The sequence below is a fragment of the Mytilus trossulus genome, chromosome 4 (genome assembly GCF_036588685.1).
Source record: "Mytilus trossulus isolate FHL-02 chromosome 4, PNRI_Mtr1.1.1.hap1, whole genome shotgun sequence".
Taxonomy (NCBI): Eukaryota; Metazoa; Mollusca; class Bivalvia; order Mytilida; family Mytilidae; genus Mytilus; species Mytilus trossulus.
Genome location: NC_086376.1, coordinates 49,865,551 through 49,887,310, shown reverse-complemented (window position 1 = coordinate 49,887,310; position 21,760 = coordinate 49,865,551). Strand labels below are relative to the sequence as shown.

Here is a 21,760-nt window from a genome sequence, read left to right as displayed (position 1 = left end):
GAAACACTTTAACAGACAATACAGAAACTGACCTAATTTTTCGTCCGACATCTTGGGATGACCGTGAATGCAGTTACGGTCATCAGCTTTACCCCAGTGAGATAGGTATTTCACTTGACCCATATATTGCATCTTTTAGTACTGTGATTTTTTTTATGTTATAAAGTCAACCTGTAGCTTTGAAATATAAAATAAATAGAATCTGAAGCGAGACGATGTATTAAATATTCTTGATTTGAACGATACCAAGACAAAATATTCAACCCAAACACGCCCTAATTTAAAAAGGTGCACTCGATTTTCTCCTTTCGATACTATTGTTACTCATTTTTTGGATTTTTTTCTTGAGTCACATAATTGAAGGGCAGACACGAAAATAACTGAACTGATTGATATGTTTTCCGTCCGTGGTAAAAAAAAATTAATTCGGAGGTAATGCACTTTTTTCAACCAACCTGAAAGATAATCATGTCGTCGACTTGATATCTAATTGTTCTGCTCAACTATGTACTAGATAAATTGAAAACTTTTGCAAATGGTGTTTTTAAAATAAAAAACACTGGACACTTTTAATTTGCAAATCACTCATTTGCAAATCCGCCGCCGCCTCATACAAGAGCTACAATGTCATGAATATAACCAAAATGTGCGGAATTACATGGGATTTAATAATTTCATTGGTTTTCTACTGTTACTAGCATATTTATTTTGCTATTTGATTTATAAAAACATGGGATTTTCAATATCCCATGGGACAGGGCAAAATCCCATGGGATTTACCATTATCCCATGGGATTTTGGTTAAATCCCATGGGATTTTTTTGGTCCCATGGGATAAGTGTAGTCCCATGGGATATTTGTTGTCCCATGGGACAAAAAAAATCCCATGGGATTTTTATTATCCCATGGGACAACAAATATCCCATGGGACTACAATTATCCCTATGGGATTAAAATTATAAATATATATATATAAATATAAAGTTATGTGTATGTTACAGTGAATGCTGTTTGGTAGTAAAATGTTTTAAATGTATACAAGTTTTTTTTATATTTTTTATATATATATATATATATATTTTTCTTTTGTCACAAACATGTTTTTTATTTGTTTATATGACAATAAAGATTATTCTTATTTTGGAATGTATAATAATATTTACAGTCAAAGAATAAAGTCCGTTCACTGAAACAAAATGATGAAATGTCTAAATAAATGAAAAAATATTGTTTTGAAATCTTTGACTTGTTTATTCTATTATGAAAAATAGAACTGAAAAATATTTTATATTCTGACTGAATAGTTTACTCTTTTCATGAGGTAAGATTTTCTTTGTTATAGTTTCATTGCAATACTTGCATATGCAAACAATTTGAATTAGATATACCTTTGTAGTGTACATAATAGTATGCTTATATTTGCAAATTTATAATATAAACACTTTTTGTTAAAGTTTTTGTTTTCTTTATTCACAACTTGCTATGTACAATTATTCAGTCCACTATATAAGAGTGAAGTCAATAAATAATTTCATTCACTAGAATATTCCTGCAATTCTTAGACAAAACATTTTTTTCAATCTGTTCTTCAAAGATCTTCCTCTGTACATCTTTATTGAATGGAGAGATTCAAATGAGAAGACAAAGCAAGTTTATTTGGACAACAACATTCTAATATTTTGTTCATTCGTTCCATCTTTCAATTGATAATTACATTGTTGTATTTCTATGATCAAGTTCTTGTGCATCAATGATCGTGATGATATGACTTCTTTTTGTTTATAGTCCTCATGTTGAAATTTCCTCTTTCAAAAAATGTAGGAAAAAACACATTCCATTTCAAATTAATAAAAAAAGTCGCACTATGGAGAAAAATATCAGCTTTAAGTTTTCCGTTCAGTATTGATCTGTGAATGATGACTATGAAAATCGAGATGTCTGACCTACAAATACACAAACTCAAAAATTATCGGTGAAGAAATAAATAAAATGGCTATTTTATCATGTTTATGATTATTATGATGAACTTTCTTTTGAATATTCAAGTACTAAATTACAGAAATCGCTTAACTTTTATAATAGTTTAGTTAAAGTACAGCTTATTTAAAAATTATAATAAACAAGAATTCGTCCAAAGTACACAAATGCCCTACTCGCACTATCATTTTCCATGTTCAATGGACCATGAAATTGGATAAAAAATATAATAAGGCATTCATCAAAAACTACCTTGACCAAAAACTTTAACCTGAAACATGCACTTTCATTTTCTATGTTCAGTGGACTGTGAAATTGGGGTCAAAAGTTTAATTTGGTTTAAAAATTAGAAAGATCATATCATAAGGAACATTTGTACTAAGTTTCAAGTTGATTGGACTTCAACTTCATCAAAAACTACCTTGACCAAAAACTTTAACCTGAAACATGCACTTTCATTTTCTATGTTCAGTGGACTGTGAAATTGGGGTCAAAAGTTTAATTTGGTTTAAAATTAGAAAGCTCATATCATAAGGAACATTTGTACTAAGTTTCAAGTTGATTGGACTTCAACTTCATCAAAAACTACCTTGACCAAAAACTTTAACCTAAAGCGGGACAGATGGACGAACGAACGGACGGACGGATGAACAAACGGACAGACAGACCGAAGAATGGACGCACAGACCAGAAAACATAATGCAGCTCTACTATCGTAGGTGGGGCATAAAAATAAAGGCCACCGATGAGTTAAAAAAGATATTACATTACAAAGGCCTTTTTGCACCAAAGGGAGATAATTTGGAGCTTTTTCAATGATGAATACATTTTAAAAGTCATCTGGGGCCAAACCGAATTGATTGTTTTGAATGATTTGAATGATTTGGTGTACCATATGATAAAGTTATAAATAAAATGAGTTATGAAAAAAAATTATTAAATATTTTTCTGAAATTGTTATACCCAAGAGCCTCCTTAAAAGTCATTTGATCTCTATCATGTCTATTGGAGAAATGTCTCATTGGAAATCAGACTGCTAAGTGTTTCTTTTTTTTTTTTTTATATCAACCCAGCCATATTATACCTGTCCAATATCAGGAGCTTGTACATAGTTCAGTGGTTGATGTTGGTTCATATCCGTCATTTTTATTTTTCCTAATTTTTTGTTTTTATAAATTAGTCTGGTATATTTGACGTTTGAATTGATGCTCTGTTTCAAATTTGGTTAGTGTTGTCTTTTATAGATTACTATAACATGTATAGGGTATGGGTTTTCTCATTACTTACACATGTTACAGGTCATCACTGGCCTCTAATAAGTAATTACAATGCTTACATCCACTAAATTGAACTCTGATGGATAGTTTTCTCATTCATACCACATCTTATTTTAATAAATATTTAATCATTATTCAAGGACAAAAACTTTTATAACAGTGGACTTACCATTTAGGCTTTGTTGACCTCTGTAAATCTTATTTTGTTGATAATTTCTTCTGTTTATAGTTTCCTCTTTATCTTTGATGTTCTTGCCCTACACATAAAAGAGTAAACATCATTTAATGACAAAAATAACTACTATTACATAATTAGTAGGCAACTGAAAATTTTGCCTTATTTGTATATATAACATCAACTTACTCATCATTCTTGCTGTTCAATATCATGAATATTATCATTATTCTATGAATCAGAGGTCACAGTAAAATTAACATTGGCAGGCAGACATTTTTTTTATATGATACCTTGTAGTCATTCCATACAACAACAAGTAGACCTATGCTTAGAAAAACTGATAAAATGACAAAACCAAGAAAACTTATCATTGACCAAAGAACAATAAAATGCGGTCATGGTTTATATATGAATCTGCCATTCAGACATGCACACCTTACAATTGTTTCATATCTACCAAATATAATCTACCTGTTACTTTAAACATATGATAAACTGACATAACAATGCAGTGTTTCATTGACCAATGAACTATGAAAATGAGGTCAAGTTCATATAAAATATGGCAGACAGATATGTGTATCTTACAATTATTTCATTCACTAAGTAAAGGGGCCTTATTGCTTACAGTATCCGGAAAAAAGACCAAACCACAAAGACTAAACATTTTCAAAGTTCCTTATACCCTGCCAATTTGTTATGGATGTGCCTCTTCCAACTCAGGATCCTATAATTCAGTGATTGTCATTTGTTTATGTGAAACATATCTGTTTTTCATTATTTTTGTACATAAATTAGGTTGTTAGTTTTCAACTTTCAACTTGGCTATCATGTGTAAAATCATACAAGTGTTCGGAAAACAGGAAGTTGTGGAGTGATGAAACTGAAAATGCATCACACGGTATAGCTGACTTATTTAACCCTGAAACCAAATTTCAGAAATCCTTCTATTGTAGTTCCTGAGGAAAATGGGACAAAAAATATTCATTGGACGGACTGACTGACGCAAGGATGGATGGACAGACAGGGGTAAAACAGTAAACCCCCTTTTTTAAAGTGGGGGTTTAATTTTAATACGGGGGTATAAAAACCCTTGCAAGATGTCAAAACAAAAAGAAGTAACCTAATTCTTACTTGTTAGGGGCTATTAATTTATTGTCGGTTTAAACATATAACAATACAACATAAGCTCTGTAGAGCTTTTATCCGACATACATACATGACAAACACAATACATTTGTACATGGAACATAAAGCTCATCACTGAGATAGTAGTCTCAGATAGAGAGAGGAGGGGTCAACCAAACTCCCCTATTCCATCTGAATGTAGGACAGAAAGTCACAGTCAAAAAGTCACACACTGTCACAGAACAAAAAGTCACAATTTAGTTTTGAGATTATTTTTCTTTGAACAAGAAAACACTTTTTGTATTTTTCTTGAAGTTTTATACATGAACATGATGTAGCAACTTTGTAATTAAAATTTATTAAAAACAAATAAATCAGTGCATTAGGTTTGCGCACATTACCATTACATTTGCACACAAAAATCATTACGTACAACATGTACAATGTGTGCAGCTTTTGATTACATTTGCACGCATTTTTTGACATGTACATTATGTAAATATAAAAAAAAAAATATGGTATGATTGCCTTTTACAGCTGACTATGCGGTATGGGCTTTACCTCTGCTTTGCTCATTGTTGAAGGCTGTATGGTGACCTATGGTTGTTAATGTCTGTGTCATTTTGGTCTCTTATGGACAGTTGTCTCATTGGCAATCATACCACATCTTTTTTATATTGGCTCATTGTTGAAAGCCGTAAAGACCTATAGTTGTTAATGTCTGTGTCATTTTGGTCTCTTGTGGACAGTTGTCACATTGGCAATCATACCACATCTTTTTTATATTGGCTCATTGTTGAAGGCCGTAAAGACCTATCGATGTCTGTGTCATTTTGGTCTCTTGTGGACAGTTGTCTCATTGGCAATCATACCACATCTTCTTTTTTATATTATGAACAATTTCCTTCAATTAAAAATGAATATATTTAATAAAAAGCAAATATTTCAAAATCTTTTTTCATTTACATGTACATTCAAACAATTGTCAACAAATTGTTTGTGACTTTTTGTCCTATCAACTTTGATACTTTATGTCTGAGTTTGACATGTGTCTGACTTTTTGTCCTGTGACTTTTTGTCGGAATGTCCTGTGACTTTCTGTTCGTTTACCTTCCATCTTAATCAGTGAACTGAATAATTGTTTTTTGCAGAAGTCCGGGGAATATTAAAAAATCGCATGTGCAAATTGAGAGTCAACGTTACACTTACACAGGGACTACACAATACTTTTTCAGAATGTCAGCAAAAAGGATCACTGGTGACAGGGGAGTGTAACCGATGAATTGATCCTGAATCAGATAAGATTTTCCCGGTACGTCTAAACACCGCTCAGGAGGACCTCCTGAGTGCACACATGCAGGGCATACAAAGTGCACTTATGACAGACCCTATAAAGTCGTCGTATCTGCACACATGATGAATGCATATATTCGTTATAGATCGTTATACACTTTTAGAGTTTAATTTGCAAGTAACGGCCGGGGAACCTCTTAAGATTTTAAAATAATAATGCTACTGTACTAAAAATATATTATTTCCCCCAATTTTCGCAATGTTTTCGCTATATTTATTAAATCTTTAGGCGACTGTGCTTTTAGTGAATATAAATGATGACGAGGGCCTCACAAATAAATATGAATATGAAATATACTGGAACATCGATTAACATAGAAAGTCTCTGTAAAAAGGCAGTCAAATCCTAACAGAACTGTAACTTAATGTTACATGTTCATCAAGTTCCAGCACCTCACCAAGCACCCTTGCCTTGCATACTGAGATGGCAAACTGGTGTGTGTCAGTATTTTGATATACAACTGCGTAGTTTCATATACATGTTTTGTAGTTTGATTCAACGTTTGTTTGGTTAATTTTTAAGGATCGTTGTAAAATTATATCTAAATCTTTGTTAATATACGATTTTAAATTGTTCAATTCTTTCTATTTCATAATTTTGTCAAAGTCTACTTTTTAAAGTTTTAAATTTTAAAGAAAATATTCCATTTTTATTTGAAGAAAATCTTTTTGAACTGTTATGACATGGTGTTGCAAAGCTGATTACAGGTAACTATAACATACAGTAATTTTCCATTACTACGACAGTGCGTGTATTCTCGGGTGTGTATAACGTATATTCTAACATGACGTCCTTCCAACGCTTTGAGTACACACCCGTGGTAAAATAAGAATATATTTCATGGGCTGTTCCCATTGTACCCCCACGTCATATGTTTTTTAATGAATGAGCGACTCGACGTCATAGAACAATGACGTCAGATTATAAGCAATTTACGGGAAAATACACGCTTGTGAAACGGAAAATCATCACAACAAGGAAACGTTAATAAATTATGCTAAAATGAGTTATATTAGCCGTTTTTGTATATATATGAGACATATAAGTACAATTATAATTAGATTCATCTAAAATTATCTAAATATGTTATTATAAATAGTTTAAGCATCATCATTTATTCAGTTTGCTCCGTTATTTTACGTCAATTTAATAGTGCGTTTATATATTGGAACGGCAAATAATGCCATCACCTAGAGCGCTTCGATCCAAAATAATTGCCGTATTTGTCTTATTAGAATCGAAATAATTCATGGGGGCTTGAATATATCTAGATTTTACCACGGGTTGTCCCTTTATGCCGATATTTTACCCCTCGCTATCGCTCAGGGTAAAATATTTGTCATAAAGGGCCAACCCGTGGTAAAATCACGATATATTCAAGCCCCCAGGAATTATTTCTTAAGTTTTCTAGAGAACATCCTGTCTACGTGTAATACAGATTGATGACATTATACAACATTTCTTTTGTTAAAATGTGATAATAGGTATCTGTGTGACTGTCCATCCCCTATTTCAACACCACTAAATTTTCGACGACAAAAAATAAAAAATAATTTATATGAAATTAAGAAGAAAAGTAGCAAATATAAACTTTAGTAATTACGCATTGAGTAAACATAATTTCAATATTGCATGAACAAATCCGTGAGAAAACGAATACATGTATGAATTAAGATGTGTTTAAAAAGACCCATTGGCTTTATTTCACACTAGGACCTAAGATAACTAGAACTAAGCAATGGTTGATCAGAAATTTTCATAAGTGGGGACTCATTGACTGCCTTAGAGGGGTCAAGTCCAGTCATGCTTCCGTGATTCCGTATATAATCTACCACAGAGACATATATACACGTGTATATATGTCTCTGTCTACCATTTGTTTCTCAAGATTTTTTATTTGGGGGGGAGGCTGGAAAAAAACGAAATCCGCCTCTGTTAATTGGGAAGTCATTTGGACTGATACACACATATATATAAACATACCTCTGTGGAGGATCCATTCATTTGAAAAAGGGGGTCCCAACCCAGGACAAAAGAAGGAGGGGTGGTTCCAACCATATGTCCCCACTCAAATGCATTGATTGTTAAAAAAAAAAGGGTGGTTCCAACCCCCGAAACCCTCCCCCTAGATCCGCCACTGATACCTAGTATGCATATAATTAAGAACAACTTTAAATATATGCATATAAAATAATGGTACGTCTAAAAACCGTTCAGGATCTCCTGGTTGCACACAGGACATTAAGCAACTTAGGACATGTATACTAGTAAATAATAGTGAGAGTTCATGTCTCTGATTCGATTGATGACTTATTTTATAATTTTGTATTTTTTGTTTTGATAAAATCATAGACATATAATACATGTATTGAGACATATATAATACATGGACATATAATACATGTGTCTTTGAAAAAATCAAACCATCTTTAAAGAAGTTATTTCAGTTTGAATCGACTGTCTTTTGCATTAGGATTCCAAAACGACTTACGTTGATGTTATATTCGGTGATTTTTACACTAAACGTTTTCGTAATTTGTTTTAAAAATATTAAAAAGTACATGTACATCGTTTTTTCCAGATTTGTATAGTAACTGGTTTAATTAAGTCCCCTTGATGAAATTTAAATTGCGAGACGCTAATTTTAAAATAAACTATCTATCTATTTTGGATACGTCACGGATGACCGACGGTCATATTCAATACGATATACCAATCATCATTTGAATTTGGTCAATTGATCTTTAATAATTAGGACTAATTGGTGATTGCAGAGAATATGTCGCTGGTGATGGTTAAAAACATATAAAAGTAAACTTTGCAAAAAAAAAAGGTATCATTGGAAAAAATTATGAAAATATATGAATATGCTAAATATTTTTTTCTTTCCGAAATAATAATTAAAGACGTTTAGAAATAACAAATTTTCACAGTTGGGAAATTTTCAATTCAAGTTATTTCCTTTTGAAAACGTTGACAAATATAGATCTTATTCGCTGTACAATGTGGGCCGCTTGGAGATCAACTTGTGAAACCCTGCTTAATTAGAGTTTGTCTACTTTCGTCTTTTTATATTGCCAAACATTCTATAATCAAGGATTTGTACAAGGCCTTGTTATAATATAATGAATCTTATCGCCAATATCACCATAATTACATAAAGAACAGATACAATATTCTCCTAAAGAGTTTGCCATCTAACAATTCAAAAAGAAATGTTGCGTCGAAACTGAGGTACCAAATCTATAAAAAGAATCATTATTTTAGTCGAAATTAAACTGTATATATATATTCTTTTTTTCAAAACTCCTGAAATAATTTAACATTATCTATAGAGAGCTTACATATGCAAATCTTTTTTAAAAGTATGTGAGCGTAAATAAAATTTGTTTATTATCCCCCCTTTTTTCCTTTTATAAATTTTAATTGTAAACGATTTTCTTTCTAAATTTGTGTTTGCTCATTAACTGGGGTTCATGCTGTCAAAAAAAATGTCTCCTTGTGTATAAGTTATTGATAAAACAAAAAATGAAGCCGCCAGAAGAATAACGGTACGCCTAAATACCGCTTGAAGGACCTCCTGATTGCACTCATGACATATAAACGAAGTGCACTCATGACCCTTTATAGTCATCGCACACAGGATTGATGCATATATTCGTTATACGCTTCTTATTTTAGAGTTAAATTTGGTAGAATTTGAAATCGAACTTATATAGATATGTTAATTCTTATAAAATAATGAGGGCACGTGTCACTGATTACACAACTACTGAGTCATAAATTATCCAATCAACAAAATTGATTTGATTATCTTTATTGTTGTTTACAGATTGTGTTGTTATTACAGTGTGACCATGCGGGAAGTAATATTGTGACGTTTTAAATGAATATCACGATGTTTTAAGATTTTCGTATTTTATTAAAATTTCGTTCCATAAATTTTTAAGTTTTATTCTTAATTTTATAATCCTGTCCTGGATCATGCAGTAATTAATTCTTTGTACGATTTTGAAAAGGGAAATAAATGTTCATACTTTAAAAGCATTTATATAAATTAAAGTTTTGTATATGGAATCCGTTCTTAACTGTAAAAGCCGTACTTTTCAAACAATCAAACTCATATACATGTAGTTAGATGTTATTTCTCATTTTTATCGAACTTGTACAGGAATTTTATTTTTGAGTTATACGAATGTTTTAAGAAATCCGCATTTATTAAGTTTTTTTCTGTAATTAAAGTCGTTTTGTCCAGTTTCACAAGCCTGAAATGAATTTCAATGTGAAAATAAATTCTGAAAATGAATTTGTCTCCGTTTTCGTCTCCGTTTTTTGAAAATTATGATATTTTGGGTATAATTATTTCTAAACAATATGTTAATTAGATTGTAGTAAGATTCTAAACTTAATTTTAAAAAATGATTTTTGTTACAGCAAGAAAGACTTTTTCGAAAACAGTCTATTGACACGAAATCCGTTCAAACCACAACTAAGTCTTCGTGCACAGATTTCCGTTAAGGTTAAACTGAATATTGTACATACTTGTCTTCTCTTGTATAATGGTTTGTTGAGAATAAAGATATACAAATTCAATAAAATTAGATATTCAGTCAACATTGTGTTGATTTAGAGAGAGAGACAGAGAGAAAAGAATCTCACTGGTAAAAAAAATCGAACTTGTTACAGAAAAAAACGCAACTATAAAATTATTTTCTTTATTCGTGAACTGCAAAACACAACAAATTAATTTACCCGTCATCATGAAAAATAAACTGAAAAAGTACATCGAATGAGATATTTTATTTTTTCTATATACAAATTCATGAATGAATGAATGAATGAATCTTTATTGCAAAGCATAGACATGCTATGGCAAAATTAACAACATATATTACATAATATAAAACATGAAGACAACAGAGAACAATTATAGTATGATACAATGACATATAAATTAAGTTATGAGACTATAGAAGATCGAATGTTCCATGCAGCTTTTACATAATTACATAATTTGATCGTAAGAGACTTACTAGAAGCTTGTAGTAAATTTGATAGTTTGGTATTATTAGGCCAATGACAATAGCACTTTGGTAAAAATTGTGTTCGTACAGATCTATAAGATGGACACACAAGAACAAAATGGTATTCATCTTCAATAACACACATTTTACAACATTCACATAAACGATTTTCTCTAGGAATATTATTATAACGGCCAACTTCGATATTTAACTTTAATGTTCCACTACGTAACTTTGTTAACAGATTAACATTATTGCTATAAGACAGATATTTTTCAATATAAAAAGTTAATTTAAATGTACTATAAAAAGACAGTTTACTACATTCTTGAATAGAAGTTGACCAATTCTGCAAGTATTGATCTTTAATACGAGTTTTAATGTTATTTATACAAATTGTGCTAGCATCTTGGTTTAGCCATAAATAATTTAAACCAAGATCATATAACATATCACGAATATTTGAGGCCCAGTTAACATAACCATTGATAGCATCGTCATACAAGAGTTTGTACACATCATATACAACTTTTGGTTTATTTGTAATAATATGTAACCAATATTTCAATATATTTTGTTTTCTAACAATAAAAAGAGGTAAATGGCCAAGTTCGCCATATAAAAAGCATGTTGGTACATTTCTACCCAATTTTAATATAAATCTACAAAAACGATTATGGATAAGTTCGATATCTTTAGCACGATGGAAACCCCATATTTCTGATGCATAGCCTAAAATAGATCCGACCATACTGTCGAAAAGAAACATCTGTTCTTCTGGAGTGATGAAGAATTGTTTGAGAGAGTTCATTAAAGATGACATGGCTCTAGATCCTTGTTGTGCTAAACGTTTCTGAGTATGTACAAACTTTCCGTTGTAATGTAATAATACACCAAGGTACACATATGAATTTACAACTTGCAGTTCCTTATTATCATAGAAAAAAATAGTCTCTACTGGTCTAAATCCATTTCTAAATACCACTACTTTGGTTTTATCAGCATTGACTTCGATATTCCATTTATTGCAGTAAAGTAAAAGTTTATCAAGTAAGTGTTGCAGAACAGTCGGTGTTTTTCCAAATAAAACGGTGTCGTCAGCAAAAAGTATTAGATATATAAGGACTCCATTCAAAGATATGACATCTTCGTTTACATCGGTGGAGATATCTTGAATAATGTCATTTATAAAGAATAAGAAAAGTAACGGAGATAAGGGCTCGCCTTGTTTTACGCCAATATGATTGTCAAAAGCCTCTGATATTACTCCACCAGACCGCACACGTAAACGCACAGATGAATAAATAGAATTTACCATTGATACGAATTTACTGCTAACTCCAGATTTGAGAAGTTTGTATATCAAAATTCGTCTGTCCACCTTATCAAACGCCCTTCGGAAATCAACGAAACCACAATATAATTTTAATTTATGTTGAAGAGTATGTGCAATAATTCCATGCAGAGTAAATATAGCATCAACAGTCGAACGTCCTGGTTGGAATCCAAATTGGTTGTCTATTATATGATTTTCGTCCTGTGACCACGACAACAAACGGTCAGTTAGAATGCTAGTAAACAACTTTGACAGGATGCTAACTAATATTATAGGTCTATAGTTAATCGGATTTGTAAGATCGCCACTTTTGGGAACAGGAATAACTAGGCATTCAGTCCAATTTTCTGGATATATTCCGATAGCAAAGATCGAGTTGAATAAACTTTTTAAAATAGGTGCGAAAAAAGAAGGACATGACGAAAACATCTCACCTACAATTTCATTGTTACCAGCACTTTTACCAGATTTGAGTCTCTTTAGTGCTTTGAAAATTTCGTCTTCCGAAATGTCTGTATCTAGTAATTCTATATTTACACTATCAAAATAACTGTTATTTAAAAGATCTAACACTGCATCAGATAGCTCGGGTGGGTTCATACCAAGAACATTTTCAAAATAATTTAACATTTCTTCGTTGTCCACTACACACTTTGATTTATTTTTTGGCTTTACGGTTGACCAAAATTTCTTCGGATTGGTTTTTGCAATACTGCAAAGTTCCAGACCTTTTTTCCTCTTATAGTTGAATTGGGCTTTTCGCTTTACTTTATTATAATCATTTCTAGCAATCACGAATTCACTCCTGTTTGAATCTGTTTGGTGACGTTGAAAAAAGTTTCTCATGACATGAAATCTTTTTCGGGCGTTTTTGCAATTGACATCGAACCATTCATTATTCGGACGATTTTTACGATCTATGTTTTTATGGGTAGAAACTGAGTGTCCAAACACTTTGAAAGCGCTGTCGTAAATAATTTGAGTTATCTCTCTTACGGCGTTATGTATATCGACATCTGAATTAATATTATTCACAACTGACAATAGTTTTTCTCTATGAGGTTGTAAAGTTTTTGCATATTCATCATTTTTACTTGTTTCCCATTTAATGTAATTGCGTGTTGTAGTATTTGTTCTCTTTTGACATATAGTGGAAAAGTTAAGTTCAAATAATAAAGGCATATGATCTGAAAACTCATTCATATCTAGAACTTCAAAGTCACTAATAATATCAAAATCGTTCGGAGACACAAGAAGATAATCGTTGACACTCGTCCCTTTACTGTTACAAAACGTGAATTTACCATTCGTATCGCTTCCGAGTCTACCGTTAGCTACAGTTAATCCCGTGTTATAGCACACCTGTAATAATTTACGTCCAAAGGTGTTTACAACTTTATCCATTGAGCATTGATCAGAAATAATGGGGTTTTCAAAATGATTTACACTCGTTACAAATTTATCTAATTGATCATTATACAAAACGTCACTCACTTCACCAATGCGACTATTAAAATCTCCGCATATTAATACAATACCCTTTTCACTATAATCTAAAACAATACTTTCAATAATCTCATGAAAATCAATATCACAAATATTATAATATTTCGATTTCTCGTGTGGAATGTAAGAAAAACAAACAAAGACATCTTTAGTTGAAAAATGTGTGCTCAAATTTTAAAAGCAAAATACCATGGTTGATTTCTTTTTCAACCGAAATACCTTTACATAAGTGTTGTTTACAATATACAGCTAAACCACCTTCATTTCTGTTACCAATATTTTTTTTTCTACAAAGACAAGTAATTTTTTCAAACCCTTCAATGTTTATAAAGTTATTTTCTTTTAGCCAAGTTTCACTAAATAATAAAATGTTATACTTGTCTATTAGATTTAAAAAGTTATTATCATTGTACACTGATGTTAGGCCGTTAATATTCCAACATAAACATTTTAATGTCTCCGAAAGTTCTCTGGAAATGTCCTATGGTTTATATTCTTTACCACCAACAAAAATGCGGTCTTTAACGAAATACGCCTTTATCTCTTGTTCGCGCAACTCCTTAAGTATGGGTAGTTTTTCCTTCCTCCGTATCTGGATTTCTTTAGGCAATTGTTCCGAGACGCCAAATGTCGAATTTTTCAGATTTTTTGCGCTTTTCTTAACCAAATCTCTACTTTCAAATGTTGAGAATTTTACTAAAATTGGACGTGTTTTTTCACCCTTTTTGCCTAATCGGTGGGCATCTGAAATGACCACTTTCATGGCAGCACCGTCTATTTTCATGTTATTTTCACAGAACCTGCCAATAATTTCGGAACAAACTTCCTCCTCAGTTTCTTTAATATTATAAAAGACCAAGTTATTTTGCATCGACTTCATTTGGATATCAATCAATTCGTCTTTAAGTTTGCTGTTTTCCTTCTTCATGTTGTCGACGGACGCACTTATTTCGTCTACAGTATTTTTTTCCCCGCTTACAGATTTCATTTGCTTCGATACTTTATCAAGTTCAGTCTTAAATGATCCAACTTTATCAAAATTGTTACTAATAAGCTGCGTCGATTTTTCAACTTGTTCCAAGCGGCCGTCCATTTCTTTGGCATTAACTTCTAGTTTTACAACCTTTGCATTTAAAGAACTAACTAAGGAGCCTACTTTTTCAAGTTTATCAAGTTTATTTTCAAATGTATCCATTCTCTGGAATAACTCATCAACCCAGACTGGACGTTGTTGGGATGTGTATTGCATGACTGGCGATGAATGTTGTACCTGTTGCATAGGATATATTGTACCGGAGTTCGGGGTAGAGCATAGCTGTTGATTTTGAAGTTGAAACATCGGGTTAGGACTAGGCGAGTACATGAAGTTTGTATCTTGAGTAAAACGTTGCTGGTTCATATTGTTCATTAAACTTGGGTTGTCAAATGAAGGACATGTGTGATTGTTTACATTCGTTATGTCACCTGTGTACAGCTCACCTTTGTTTACATTTGACGAACTGAGTATGTCTTTCTTTTTACTTTTCTTTCTGGATGGCTTTTTTTCTTTTAAGTCATTTACAATACTATTGTCACTACTATTGCTTCTGTTTGATCTTCTTACTCCTTTTCTAGGCATATTTCCACACAGGAACTAGAAATTTCATTCTCACTACTAATTCACTACTGACCACTGTCCGCCATGTTTGAAGCAAATTCATGTTAAAGGTAAAACTGAACTAACGATACAATTCCTAAAAAAACAATAAAGATAATCCAATCAATATGTGGATAATTCATGGCCCAGTAGTTGTGTAATTAGTGAATCGTGCCCTCATTATTCTATAAGAATTAACATATCTATCTAAGTTCGATTCAGGCGGGGATCCAGAGGGGGGGGGGAGTCCGGGGGGTTGGAACACCCCTTTTTTTTTTGCCGATCAATGAATTTGAATGGGGGCATGTAGTTGAACCCCCCCTTTTTTGTCCTGGGTTAGCCCCCCTTTTTAAAATGGCTTGATCCGCCCCTACGATTTCAAATTCTACCAAAATTTAACTCTTAAATATGAAGCGTATAACGAATATAAACATCCATCATGTGTGCAAATACGATGTCGGTAATGGGTTCTAAGTGCACTTTGTATGTCCTGAGCTGTTGTTTAGACATACCCGAAGAATAAATCATTTCCTGAACTTAAAATACATTTATCTGTAATTAAAGAAAATTCGCCTTAATTCTCACATATATTTAAACAATTGTAAAATAATTAATTCAACGACTTTCTGTCTGTTTACTTTAGTAATACTTTTCTTGTTCAGTTTTTGTTTATACCCATTATAGATAAACGGAAATAAGTACTTTTTTAGGAAAATTTACAACTAGATGAACGGAATTAAGTACTTTTTTAGGAAAATTTACAACTCAAATTTTTAAAAACAAAATTCTACACTTTTTACCTGGATTTTTTTCTCTGTCTCGAATCCGCAACCGGTGACCCCGTATCATCAAACATAGCGACCAACACCTCACATGACGTATTCTCGATGTTGAGGTATTGACAATACACAATCACATTTATCGATATTCAGCAAGTAAGGCTAGTAATTTGGTGTTGAATGCTAGTAGATCAGAATTTTTCAATTGAACTTTCCCAGTTTAAGGGGCACTAGCTGCCAAATTCATGTTCTTCATCGATTTTAATAAAATTCAAATAACGTGTATATAGTGTTGAATTGTTTATTAAAATGTTACGCACAATCTTGGCTGATATGCATAAAACCATTATATTTCATGACACTGCATGAAAAAGAAATTGACTTGATAATACCAGAGACATATATATTGCATCTAATATCTCTGCCAGAACTAAAAAATAAACTACCGTAAGTCCACATAAGAGGGTATGGGTGTGAATTAACAGAATAGAGAACAAAGGACAAAGAAAAAAAAGGAATAAAGAATAGTGAAAGAAAGAGAATAATGGAAAAAAGTGTAAGTTATTAAAAATATAACTAAAAAAAAGAAGACAGAAAAAAAGACACCCCCCTCCGAGACGAGCCTTACATGCACTGTTATTTGACGCTGCCGAGTTATTTTGAGATTAAGACATGTATTAGTAGTCAGCCCGTAAAGCCTCTTGCACCAATTTGAGGATTACCAAAGGTTAATTTTACGGCTTAGAAATAAACATAATTGACAAGTTTCCTTCCCCTGCACTCTCGATCCCACGTGTAAATAGCACGTACGGAATTTCAAATAAGACATTGATACATTACAACACTATTTGAATATATTGATTAAGAAGGTATAGAAGATTAATGCACGCACACTATTATCCACCACTGGCCTAAATAGTTAGTCCGCAAACAACGAGGGTCATAAAAACCCAGCACTTTGAACACAGCTTCCCACTATCCATTTCTACCATAGAAAACTTTTGCCTTTCATTTATCAAAAATGTAATGTGTTGATATTAAGAGTATATAAGAATTATTGGGCAATTCAAACCATTCCTATTGTAAGTGATAAAACTAAATTTATATCAGGGTGATTGAAATGAGGGAAAAAAAGGGGGGGTCAGGAGTTCAGGGCCCCCTTTTTGGGAAAAAAAATGGTTGATTATATATGGAATGACTGAGGCATTGCAGGAGCAGGCCCCTCTTAGGCAGTCGGTGGGCCCCCACTTATGAAAAATTCTGGACCCACCACTGTGGTCTTCAGTTGTATTATCTTTTTAAAACAAATTTACACCTGTATAGTGTATATATATTCTAAAGTGTAAATCAAGGGAAAATAATGTAAACTATATGTGCATTGGGACCTTTTGAAAGGTATTTTGGGGGAAGAAAGAAGGGAGGGTGAGTCCAGGGGAGCTAATCCACACCCCCTTCAATTTGAGAATATGCTATTATCTTGTAACCGGTCCAGATCCCCACCCCTAAACCATATATATTCTTGAATGGGACTATAAAACAAATGAAATGAAATAAAAAGGAGGTCTTTGGGGTAACCCCACCCTGTTCAATTTGAGAATGTGCTATTATCTTGTGAACGATCCAGATCCCCACCCCTAAACCATATATATTCTTGTCGGGGACAATAAAATTAATAAAATAAAATAAAAGGGAAGTCCACCCCCTCTAGTTTAAAAACTTGTAAACGGTCAAAATCCCCACCCCTAAACCATACATATATATTCTTGTATAGAACAATAAAACAAATCAAATGAAATATAGGAAGAGTCAATTGGGGTCACCCCCACCCCCACATGTTTGAGAAACTTTAAAATGGTTGAGATCCCCAGTGGTTAGGTTAAAAAAATTCCAGATCCCTGATCCCCACCCTCAAATCATATATATTCTTGTATGACTATGAGACAATAAAATAAATCAAATGAATATAGGACCATCCCCTTTGTCTTGGGTTGGGAACCCCCGCTTTTTAAAATGGCGAGATCCGCCCCGCATACCATCTAGCTAGCTATAAAGGCTTTAAAAAAATGAAATCAAACAAGGAAATTAACAGTCATGTTGGGAGTGTAGGCAACTGTATTGAATTTAAAAAAAGCCTTTTAATACATATCATTATATAACAATGTTAAATTTTTTGTGCATTTATTTTTGCTTACCGTATTTTCAATAATGGACAAAATTGCATGATTGAATATTGTAATTTAAGAAAAATCAGCATACATGTTATAAAATGCGAAGTGGAAACTGGGAATTTGACAAAGAGACAACAACCCAATCAAAGAGCAGACAACAGTTGAAGGTCACCTATGGGTCTTCAATGCAGTGAGAAAATTTCGGCACTGGTCTTCAGCTCATAAATATGTATCAGAAATGAAAATAAGATACAGCTTTCAGTTGTATTAATAAAAACCTCACAATAAGTTCTGAATATCAGAATATACAGTATTGCAAGATTCTCTCAAAATATACACATAGAGCTGAAAAACTGTTAAATTAATCATGCTTATTTAACATTAAAGTCCATGGAGTCCATCTAAATATGCATACTCTCGTACAAAGGAATATAAGTATGCAGTAGACATCAAGTTTTCAAAAATAAGAGTATCTATGCCATTAATTTACGACAAGATCTTCAATCAAGTATTAATATCTGTTTGTTTAAATATTTCGATCGGAGGTTAGTATGACCTCCTTTTTGGTGATGATGTTTTCGTTTTAAAGTTGAGAAAATTGTTTGTACCAACAAAAATAAAAACAAAGTCAATCTAGAATTATGTTTTTATCATTTTTTTATGTTTAGGTTGGCAGCAAGATGAAAAGGACAAGTATGCAGTTCAAAATTCAAAATGCGGATGAGCTGAGGTTCAAGGTCTTACCTTTGCAGATTTTCATATTTTGCATGAATGAATTCAAAGGTTATATGATGGACGGCAGAGAAAGAAAAAAACAACTTTTTAATTATCCTGCTCCTGGATAAATGTAAAACATCTTGTTTTTAGGTAAGTTTTATGCTCTGTTTTGATAGTGTTAGTGCATTCATCTGTCCAGTCTTTCCTCTAAATTGTATCCTCTTTAAGATTTTGGTGAGTGTTCGCCATGAATTTCAGTAAGTAACTTGTGGATTTACATGTATATACTAAAAATTTAGTACTTATATTAATGAGATTTTAGCATGACATCCTGCCAAATGCTTGCTAATCATGTTTATGTTCCAAAACATACAAGTATTTGGACTGTACACATACAGTCTGCCCAATTTTAAGAAGTTGGTCAAGTTTATTAGAAACAAATGTACAGTACAGATCAACATAACTGAAATCTTTAATAGATTAATACAAATAGTTTAATTGCAGTTAAAATAAAAACACAGGTTTGGTCCAGCTGGTACCAGACAGTACAAGTATACTTAAATGGTCTGACTGTACACATATGGTGGGACTGTAAGTTCTGGACCGTAAACATAAGATCCAAATACTGATATGGTCTGGAACATTTATACATGTCTTAAAATTAATATCAAACACATTGGTGTTTTTGGTAATAAGTAATTTGATAGAACTATAATGTTTTGGGATATCAAAATCAAAAATATCCCATTTTTACTTTTAATAAAGAAGAAGATTTAATTGATGTATGTATAAATGTATATTAAAATGAGACAGCAAGCCAACGACACAAAAAATAAGGATGAAACAAACATAATTTTTTTGTATCAATGCTATAATTTCCAGTATGTTCAAAGAGTTCAAGGTATTTTTTCATTGAAATAAAACACAAATTGAAATCTGTCAGAACTTCAAAAGCTTAAAGAAATATTGTTTCTGTTGTCTGCATTTTGTATAATATATTGCAAATTCTTGTGAAAAATGGAATGTTATTATAGTTGTCTAAAGTTTTAACATTGATCTTTATACTGTAAATTCATAAATTATTGCGTGCATTTATTATTGCGATTCTGGCATTTTAGACTTAAATGCGATTTTAAATTTTACGATTTTGAGAAAAATCCTGTTTAATGTTTATACACAAATGTAAAATATTTCATAATGCGAGTTTAAATTATTGCTTTTACAACTCCGTTGCATTTTTCGCAATAAAAAAAAACTCGCATTAATTCTGAATTTACAGTATATATATATCATGTATATTATGTATATAACTTGGGAAAATACCCAAATGTTATAAAGAATCAAAAATTAATTGATTGTTATATGGTATTAGAATAGGAAGATGTGGTATATTGCTAATTTGACAACCCTCCATCAGAGACCAAAGGATTTAGGCCGTTAGCAACTGATGACACTGGACAACCTTTAACAATCAGTAAAATCCATACTGCATAGCTATTTTTATTGAAAATGATATTATTGCTACATGTATGCAAACAATTTTGTATAATACATTTCTTTAGATTTTATTGGTTCTTTTTCAGAAGGATTGAAATTCACCACCTAGAATAAATGGAGAAAACATAGAAACAAGACCAGAATAAATTCAAAGACAAAAGTTGGATCAGTTATTATTTTCATCACTCAGTCAATGATTTGAAGTTCTTTTAAATACAAAAAAATATTGAAACCACAATAATGTCAAAGTTCTGTGCTGAATGGTCAAAAAGAGGACTATACCATCAAACAAAGCTGGATGATAAGAAACTATTAATGTTTTGTGTTGAGGGATATTGTGAAAAAAAAAGATTTACTTAAATAGCTACTAGAATGTTAAGCCTAACAATAGAGGTCTTATTGATTTCAAATGGTAAATAATTGTGTTTCAAGAATTAGTATTCTGTAATTCATGAATAAACATATATTGATACTTACATTATCTGCTTTGTTGTTTAAAAGTTAAGTTTTGAACAGTTATAGAACAATATGCTAAATTAACATTTCCCAAGAAAAAAAGATATTCAATTAAAAAGATTCATATAATAATTTGCTACCAAATAAAATACATTGTAACATACACATTACTGTATATTTATATCTATATATTTACAATTAGAATCCCATAGGATAATGGTCAATCCCATGGGATTTTGCCTTGTCCCATGGGATATTGAAAATCCCATGTTTTTATAATTCAAATTGCAAAATAAATATGAAAGAAACAGTAGAAAACCAATGAAATTATTGAATCCCATGTAATTCCGCACATTTTGGTTATATACATGAAATTGTAGCTTTTGTTTGAGGCGGCGGCGGATTTGCAAATGAGTGTTTTGCAAATTAAAAGTGTCCAGTGTTAAAACACTTCGTAATTGGGAAGAAAATTGTAATTTTGTTTTGTTCTATTAACTTTTAAATTTTTTGTCACTATAGTAAACATTACAGTACACATTTATCGCCTTCTCTAACAAAGAGCTTCAATTCTTTTGTTCTATTTCAACCGGGTTTCCGAATACTAGTTAGTCCATCAGCTGGTAGGGCAAAATTTCAATTCTGTGTTACACCCCAGGGTACCGCAATTTTTTGGTATAAATTTAAAAAGTAATATATGAAGAATATTTTATGAGGTGTTAGACTTTTG

At 31.9% G+C, this 21,760-nt stretch overlaps 2 long non-coding RNA genes across 2 annotated transcripts; one reads left to right on the top strand and one right to left on the bottom strand.

Moving 5' to 3' along the window:
• Positions 1–1,148: 1,148 nt before the first annotated feature.
• On the bottom strand, positions 1,149–6,102 carry LOC134715448 (uncharacterized). Its single transcript, XR_010106716.1, has 3 exons — positions 5,770–6,102; positions 3,424–3,511; positions 1,149–1,943 (listed from the first exon to the last, which is right to left on the bottom strand). It is a non-coding gene; the product is annotated as an uncharacterized LOC134715448 (long non-coding RNA).
• Positions 6,103–16,366: 10,264 nt separating this feature from the next.
• Positions 16,367–21,122, top strand: LOC134715446 (uncharacterized). Its single transcript, XR_010106711.1, has 3 exons — positions 16,367–17,064; positions 19,032–19,230; positions 20,664–21,122. It is a non-coding gene; the product is annotated as an uncharacterized LOC134715446 (long non-coding RNA).
• Positions 21,123–21,760: the final 638 nt, after the last annotated feature.